We start from the raw sequence: 9,178 nt of genomic DNA on the forward strand, positions 1-9,178 counted from the left end.
ATTGGACTCCCTCTCCAGCCTCTTACAGCCTAATCACCAACTCTGACCAGCCATTAGTCAGTCAGTTCAGACACCCTGACACCACGTCCGGTACCCCAACACCACCCCACCTTGCTCCCCAGCACACAGGCCAGAAGGCGGGTGTGCTGCTGGGAGGTTGGCTAGATGCAGTTGTGGCGAGGAACCAGGTCACTAACTCCCTTATGGCCATTACTGTAATTATAGTTGGCGTTGTTAATTGTTTTTTGTTGGGCCTAATGAGGTGGGGGGCTGGTGCAGTGCAATTAGGGAGGCCGAAGGAGGCGGTGGGAGGTGAGGGAGTTTTGGGTGAGACACAGGGTGAGAGAGGAAGCCAGAATGGGAGGAGGGAGCAGGCGATGGAGTGCGGGATTGAATTGTCAGTCCAGGTTATGATTAGGAGGCGCAGATGCAGCCATGTGAGAAATGAATTTCATGCCTGTTGATTCTGCGATTTCTCCTGGAATGTAGGTTTTGCTGCAGAGAGAGAGAGAGAGAGAGAGAGAGAGAGAGAGAGAGAGAGAGAGAGCTCCTCGGACAGTGGACTAACGTAGCTCTCTGTGCTCTGACTCAAAGATACAGAGGGATACAGAGGAGGGAAAGGGTGTAAACAAGGACTCATCATGTGGAAGAAGCTGTGGTTTAATTTTCTCCTCAAATGTCTCCTTTCTGTTAGAAGTGGCTATATGTACATTTACTATTTTTATGTACAATTTATTTTAATGTATTTTGTTTTATCTCAAATTCAGTTTATCATTTAATGTGTCTTATTCTTTCAGAGATGTATCTTTTCGTTATTTAAGATATGTCTTAGCTGTTATTGCAAAGTACTTTCAACTTGTATTGTTATTATCACTATTGTAATTTTATTAATAATGTAATAAAATATTATGAATTGTAATAAACTGTATGCCTTAATAGAGCACATTCAAATGTAATATACCCTATACTTACACTTGTGTATATTGCTTTAATTTTGCAGTCAAACATGTGCATGGCTGTGATGTCCGTAAGTAGTTGACCGACTATAACCCCTCAGACAAAGCGGTTTTGTATTCTTTGACACACATGGGAAGAGAGGTTGCACTACGGGCTTGACCAATCATGTGACAATTAATCAGGGAACGTCAGATAAATCTTCCCTGGTGTTTTTGCAGGGATGCGTCAGTTTGGATTAAAGGGCTGAGTCTGAAGAAAAGGCGGGAAGTATTATGTATCCCTCACTGTGGGAACAACAGAGCCCTATGTACACTTCTCTCCCTTTTGACTCCTTATGTGAGCACATGTTTTCCATTTCTGTTTGGAGTGTCAGCGAAATGTGTGACACAAGGGGAGAGCAGGGTGTCTGGGGCGGGCGTATGTGTGGAGATGGGATGCCAGGCACTGTTTACTCTGGCCAGCACCAATAGTGGATACCAGCCTGTAGCCAACTGCCAACCTGCCATCTCACCAGCAGCTTCCCGCCCCGCATTACCCTCCCACCCTGCTCACCCCGCTCACTCTCCCAGGCCAAGGTTGGACGTAAACTGCAGGATTTCTTGGACCAGACTAGCCGCGCAGATGCCTGCCAAGTGGACTCCTCGTCATGAGAATACAAGCCTCGAGGTTCAGGTTATTTGCCCTAGAAGTGAGCAATTATTGTTTTTCAGCATTTGAGAAGAACACAAAACATCAAAAACAATTCAAATGAGAGATACATGAGAGATACAGTTCATCATGGTTCAGTGAGAGCAGTTAAGACAGTTACAGTTATTCCTAATTACACTGGATTTCCCGTTATAGCACAGTGGTGTTGGAATAAATGACGCTTGTAATTATTTGTCCTGACCGGAGGAACCAGAGCGTAAAGGCTGAAATTAAGAGTGAAGGGTGAGAGCGCTTTGGTTGAACTTACTGACATGATTTTTCTCGTCTCAGCCTATTTTCCTGCAGCTCTTCTCCAATGCTCCAAAAAAAAAGAAAAGAAAATCAAAGATGAACAACTGACTCAGCTATGTACTCCCCAGAACTGTTGTCTAGGTTTGGTAGCCTTGATAATTAACAACTATCATTTGATTAAATAAAAACAACCAAGTAAAAATATAAGAACAAATGAGCAGCAATGTTGTATGACAGCGTATTAGGGCCATTGTAGGTAAATAAAATAAATTACGGAGCCAGGGAGGGGGGTTGTATACAGAGAAAAAACTTGGATATTATCTGAGATTAAAGTCGAAGACTTATGAGACAAAAACTTGGGAACCTAGCAGTCGAGGCTTTTGTCACAAGGAAGTAGATTCAACGTTGCAAATGCAAGTTTTTCTTATAAATTTGCCACTTTAATCTCGGAAATGTTGAGTTTTTTCTCTGACTATTACCCCACTCTCCTGGCTCTGTAATTTTGTTTTAACCTATAATGGCCCTAATGCGCCATCGTAGATGTATGCTCCAAAGCTAAGCTAAGCTATTTCTCCGTTATACTTGTTCAGACCTTCTGGCTAGCGAGGGCATGTATCGGTAAACAGCCACTTCTTCCAACCCCAGTTTGAATGGTGGGCTTTTCAATTCAAACTCATATATGTAAGCAAACAATGAAGTCTCCAGTTTTAAATGTTAATATGTTGCCAATAAATTGGTTTTGGTCTGATGTCCTGCAGCTCTTTTACAGAAGTGTAAACTGCCCACTGGAGACATTAAAAAGCTAACAAGTTATGCTGAAGCATGATTTCCACTAGGCAAATGGATTTTTCACAGCCTTGTAAGTAATGACTTATTATTGATGTATAAAACAGAACAAAAATTTGATGTAGTCTAGATGTTCATTTTTATTATTTAATTATATTGCATTTGCGTGGAGATTTTCACCGGGCACCGTTTGCTCTAAGCAACCCTCTGCTGGTCCAGTCGGTCAGAGGGTGGTGAGAGTCTGAGCAGAGGGTTCCTGAGCAGTGAGGTAGTGCGCATGCTGTAATAGGGTGTCACAGTGAGACATAGTGTTGTGTCTGTCCACTGGGGACATCGCATCATGGAAAACCGAGCACAGAGCTCAGCCTGTGTGGAGCTGGTCATTACGCAAAGTTTTCAGCAGCCTTGTCGGAAATGAGTCAACAGACTCCAGAAAGCGTTTGTCGCGCCCTCGGCCCTGTCTACACCTCGCAGTGTGGGAGAACGCGCAGGTGCAGGTCACAGTTTGTGTGTGTACATGTGTTCGATTGAGCTTGCGGCTGTGCACAGGGCCCTGTTTGTGCCTCTCCTGCTGGGTTTGTTAATGAAGGAGTCTAATTGGATTTTTTGGGTTGGTGCTGGGGTGTTCAGGAGAGGGCGGGGCCAGTCCGAACCCCCTGAAGAGAGGGGAGGTGAGGGGGACAAACTTGCAGGCTGGATTACCACTGTGCCCTTTTCTCTCTTGCTCTGTCTTCCCAAGGTAGGGGATTATTGTCTGTAAGAGGCTGGTGAGAGAGCATTTCACGAGTTCAGCTTGTTAGGATAAAGGGCAGGTCATGCGAGGCTACACAAATTCTGCTTTGAACGCAAATGTTAAACGGATAATCTAGTGTAGGTCAGCAGTTGCTATTCAAATCACAACATCCATTAACTTGTGCAAAGTTATTCTCAAAGGTAAACCTTTTCCCGCTGAAAGAGTGCTCATAAATGTTTTAGATTTTTATGACATGAAACTTATGAAACACTTGTGAGTGTGACTAAAGTCCACTACAGATGAAAATGAACCTTACTTGGCAAGTTCATTTGCTGAGCTGTTTACTGCTGTACCCTTTTCCTGCTCAATGAACTGACTGCAGATATGCCACGACAATGGTAAAGAGAAGAGGGAGTTTCTGCTCATTTTTTTCACCAACAAAAGCAGCGAAACAGAGGGAGACGTGGAGCGAGGGTGAATACAGGTTTGCTGTCCCTCTCACTCCTTCCCACCCTCCCTCGTTCCCTCTCCCTCCGCTGGCCTATTGTCCAGCCTCCCTGTCTTCCGGCTGGGACTGGAGTAGTTCCCAATGGCCGCAAACAGGATTAGGAGCACCCACGGCTCCGGTCATTCTCTGTGGATTTGGGAATGTTACTGCAGCTTGGTTGAGCTATGGTACTTTAATTACCCCGCCACCAGGGGGCCTCAGAGTGGCCCGGCGGGTAACAAGCAGGGAGCAGGGGAAAAGCTTCTGTCTTTACATGGGAATAATCCCTGAGCCCCTCTCATCAGGTCAACTCGTACTAAGCACTGACAACCATTTTTTAACCCTGACTGCTAGGCTCTAGTGCCGACTGCACGTTAATGTGTTAACATTTAAAAATATTTAGAACAGGGACAAGGGAAAGTGGATTTGCAATTGCATTCTTTACTTTGTTGCCTACCTTAAAAAATTGTCTCTTTAAGATGGTAACTTACATTTGTTACGCTACTTTGGTGTAATTCACTCCATGAACACAGTCACACTTTGGTTCTGCTGTTGAGTGTGTAGGTCATCAATGATTTAAAAGGGCTTCAGATTGATGCATGACACTATGATTACATGATATCAATTTACATTATAATTACATTTAAGTCAAACACGCTTCAATGCTTCAGCTATCTTTAAATGGTTAGCATTGTTGTCTGCACGAGAAATTTTCGATTTCTATCATTTCTTCTCCAGTTTAAAAAAGTAGAAATTATGGAATACAAACCAAAGTTTATGTATCGATTGTGAAGGTAAAATCACAGGGATTGTCACATGATGAAAAAAAAGTTACGCTCTTTTTCCCTATCGCCTTTGCTGCAAACTCACTCATTATAGTCTGATGGCGTTCTTAGCTGACAAGCTGACACAACAGGATCTTTCTTCAACAAGATGAGCCTGAAGGCCCCACAAGTGGCCCCTAGAGGCTTGCTTATTGCAGCTACTTCCACACAAGCTGACCATCGTGGTTTGAACTGAGCGACCAAATGAGTGACATCTGTTTTTGATATTATACTTTTATTTCATTGGTCAGCTATAAATCTCAATGATTTTAAATTGATTTTAAATTTGTGCAGGCGTATGATAGTCTGTGTGTGTGTGTGTGTGTGTGTGTGTGTGTGTGTGTGTGTGTAACATGGTAACAGGGCCACAGGCTGTTTGTTTGTCTGTTGTCTGAATGACAAGATCTAGGCTATATGCAGTGCTTACTGCTAGAGAGAGAAACATCTTGTTGTTTACTTAGGCTCCATGAGGTTTATTTGCTTGTCCCTGTAATGTCCAGACCAGACCTGCTGCACCTGCTAATGATCAACAGACTTCACAAGATTCTTGTCTGTACAGCCAACAATGATGTCACAGCCATAGGAGCACAGTTGTAAATGTAACTGATTTTATGCATTTCACTTTATGCATTGTTTTTTGTGATGCTACAAAGAGACTCTTTTATTATTCAGAAGATGCAGAGGTGTAATCAAATAAAAGTGTATTTATGACAATGTTTTGCGTACAAAATACGGCTTGAGGCCATATGGTTGAGTGCAGAATACAGACTTAAAATGCCAACATCTGGACCTGGCTTAATGTCACTGTTTGCTATGTGTGTGTGAGTGTATGTGTGAGTCTGTGTGTGTGAAGGCAGATACAGTGTGTGTGTTTGCGCTTGTGAGAGAGCAGGGTCTGCAGAGAAGGAGGCAGAGTGCGGGCACAGACAAAGGTAGGCCTGTGTGCCCCTTCCTCTGTCGACCTGTGGAAAATTCCCCATCAGCGTTGTGCCAAGATGCCTGGCCCTACGAGGCGGGACTCAGGAGGAATGTGAGAGGCAGACGTGACCAGGAGTGCCAGCATTTAACCAAGGCCAGAGAGTGTAGAGGGGGCATGTCCTAAAGGGGTGGTCAATTTAAATTGATTTCTATTTGTGATGAAAAAAGGTGTGACATGACGGTGTTCATTGAGTGACTCTTTGATCTTTGATTAGGAAAGTGGGTGGTTGGAGGCGGCTGATTTCCATTTAGGTCAATAAAATCCATGTAACATCCAAGATAGCACAGAATTTTGTCATGGCAACAGTTTGTGCTTCCACAATATTAGTGTAGTGTAGAGTACTTCATATACTATGGACAAATTCATGCCAGATCATAGTTCCAGGTCCAGGCATGTTTCTGTTGGCTAGTAGTGCTAATCTTAGGTAAAAGTTTACCAAATTTAAATTCTGTGAAATGAAAAAGAGTAAAAAAATCCACAGCCATAGCCAGTGTTTTTAATCCTCCATTTGATTTTTAGCTGATGTCAATGGGAGGCAAAGTGAATTTCAGTCTAGAGCAGACTGAAAGGTGCAACCAGACTTATTTTTACAACTTCTGGGAATATCAAGTCTGATGAAGAGCTGCTGGTTAGACTCGAACTGTCCAGTTGGGGTGTTTGTCGTGTTGTAGAAAGAAAGCAGTGAATCCCTTCTTTCTTATTGTAAATGGTTCCAGTTGCAGTACGTATGTCAGTTAAATGGCCAAATATAAAAATGTAATAACGTTAGGAAGCACGCAATGTAAATATTCTGCATTTATCAGGAGTGAAGGTGGGTTGTTGTCAGTGGCAGTGGGGTATTTGTCTTGCTGTCCTGTTTCTGGCAAACCCATCTCCGTCTGCTCATTGAAACAGCTCAAAACCTCCTATCACACATCTTTCTTTTTCAGCCTCATTTTAGGCAGCTGTCCTCAGGCAGTTCACCTGGTTGCCTGGCCCCAAGGTGTCAATCTGGACCAGGTGTCCCTTAGTACCCATCACCCCGCTGGTGAGGCATGTCTGACCTACAGGAGGTTACCAAAATGTCCTTCCCCACCTGCACTGGAGGCCTGCATTTCCTCCAACCTCCATCCCCTCCACCGCTGACGGCTGGAAGTTACGCTACAGTGACTGCAAACTTCCAGGAACGGAACTGTTTAAATGTGCAACTTCGCTAATGAGCGTGAGTTATTGCCTTGGATGGACATTAATGATGAATTATGAACAATTATCAGGGCAGTGGGGTGGCATAGTGATTAGAGAGCCTGTCTCTCAAACACAGCGTCCTGAATCCAATCGTGTTTGACAGCAACATCCCTTTGGGGTGCCATTCTGTAGCTGATTTGACTCTCTGATGGCCTCATGGCGGTGAGGTAAGCAAAATGCAGCGATTCTTCTTTTAAAAATATCACAAAAGGTGTCACTCATATGTCCCTTTATGGCCCTCTTAAATAAGTATCTTTCTCAGAGAATCATTTTATAGGACAACATTGTGTCGTAAGGGGTGCAGAGAGGAAATTGTCCCGTTTGCCAAGCCTCCGTGAATCCTGTCAGAGACTCCACTGGGGCTACCGAGCCTCCCTCAATCAGGCCCAGGAGCCACCAGGACCCTTGCATCTGGCCCTGCTTAGGGCAGCCCCCAGCCTCTCCCAAATAACATAACAATCATTTGCTTTTGCTCCAGTGTTCTACCACAGTGAAGCTGCAGAGGGGCGCTAAGACAAACTGCTGGGTATGCTCCTCTGCCGTGCAACCAAAGCATGCATGAAAACAGTCAGGGCTTGGAGGAAACACACGCGCAAATACATAAATAAACACACATATGAAGTCTCACACACACAATGGAGAGAGAAAAAGGTCAACTTTGCCTTGCCCCCACCCTTGTAGACATTCCTGGAGCACCTGCACTCACTTAATATTTTGGCAGGAGTGGAAAAAAAGCTCCTCTGCTCAGCGCCTGTCATGTTTGTTCACTGAAGGAAACAAGTTTGGTTTTAATTAGAGCCCCTGCCAAGAGCTGAGGTAATTGCCACTTTCTTTTTAAAATTTCTTTTCTCCTTTGTTGCTTCATATACTTTAAAACAGAGTTGAATTGAGCTCATGCTTGCAAAAAAAAACAGCATTTATGTGAGCATGCATTAAATGCGGTCAGTGGGTGCATCCATGCTGGAAATTGAAAATACAGGAAAAACAGAAGGTCAGCAGACCCTGAGTGTAGCCAGGCCTGTGTTATCATTAGTTACACAGGACATACAATGTATGATGAGGAACATAATAATTTGGATAATTGCTGTGTTCATCCAAAACCCACCCGACTATGTCTGTATGTCTAACTCTTTGGCTATTTTGGCCCTGAACAAGGTTTTGTCCTCAAGGGGTCTGGGGCTCCGCTCTTACTTAACCTTCCACACAACCATCCATCCACCGCTCCCCCTCGCTCTCCCCACCTGTAATCCAGCTGTGGCCTTGTGCAGCTCATGAAAATTCCCACCAAATTATTCTGACAAAACCCCAACATCTGCTGCTGGGAGACACCCCCCTCATTACACACTCATGCAAACACACTCATTTACATATAGAAGGTCAACTCTTACATGCCCATGGTGGCCAAGAGAGCGCAACACACTGCAGCTTAATAAAACGGAAGTCATCACCACTTTGAATACATATACATACAAATAAATACAACATGAAGAATCGTGCTGCTGAAAACACGAGCAAACACAGACACGCTACACACCACAACAACAGTTTCTGGGGGACATTAAAAAGTGATCAACATGTTGGTAATTAGTAAAAGGCTGAAGGCATTCAACCAATATCTTCGGTAGTACGGGAATCATGTAATCTGAATATTTAAACTAAAATAAACTTAGCTCACTTTGCAACTCCAGTGATGAGTGTGTCAATCACATTCATCCATTCCCTGGAAACTTATTTTGTCTTATAATGCACTTCCATTGAGGTGTGTACAGTTTGCACTGGATTTAGGTATGCTACATACGTGTTATCTTCATCTGCTTGTGTTGTGTCCATTCACTTGTCCTTCATCCTGCTGCTCTGCTGTGTTTCGCCTTTCAGTCCACACCACCGGTCACAATGTTGATATTGATAGGGTGTTCTTGAGACAGGAAGACACATTTGATTTGTCTGTCTGTCAATATGTGGATGGTAATCAGGGATGGATTTTCTCCCTGGTTTTTCTCGGCGGGGCCTCAAATGACTTGAGCACATGCTGAGCCTTTCAGAGGGGTTTTTATTTTGATTTGCACCAGCAGGGGATGGAATGAAGCCTGCTTGGTCTCTCTCCATCTGAGCCCCTGTGGACCCATCAGGGCCGCTCTCCAGTCCAGAGATAAGACGCCATGACGCTGATTTACTATTCAGAGGTTAGTCATCGCCTGTGGATAAAAAGACAATTGAATTATGTTGTTGGAACAGCCTCGGCTGGGCCA

This window comes from Enoplosus armatus, chromosome 5, assembly GCF_043641665.1.
Source record: "Enoplosus armatus isolate fEnoArm2 chromosome 5, fEnoArm2.hap1, whole genome shotgun sequence".
Taxonomy (NCBI): Eukaryota; Metazoa; Chordata; class Actinopteri; order Centrarchiformes; family Enoplosidae; genus Enoplosus; species Enoplosus armatus.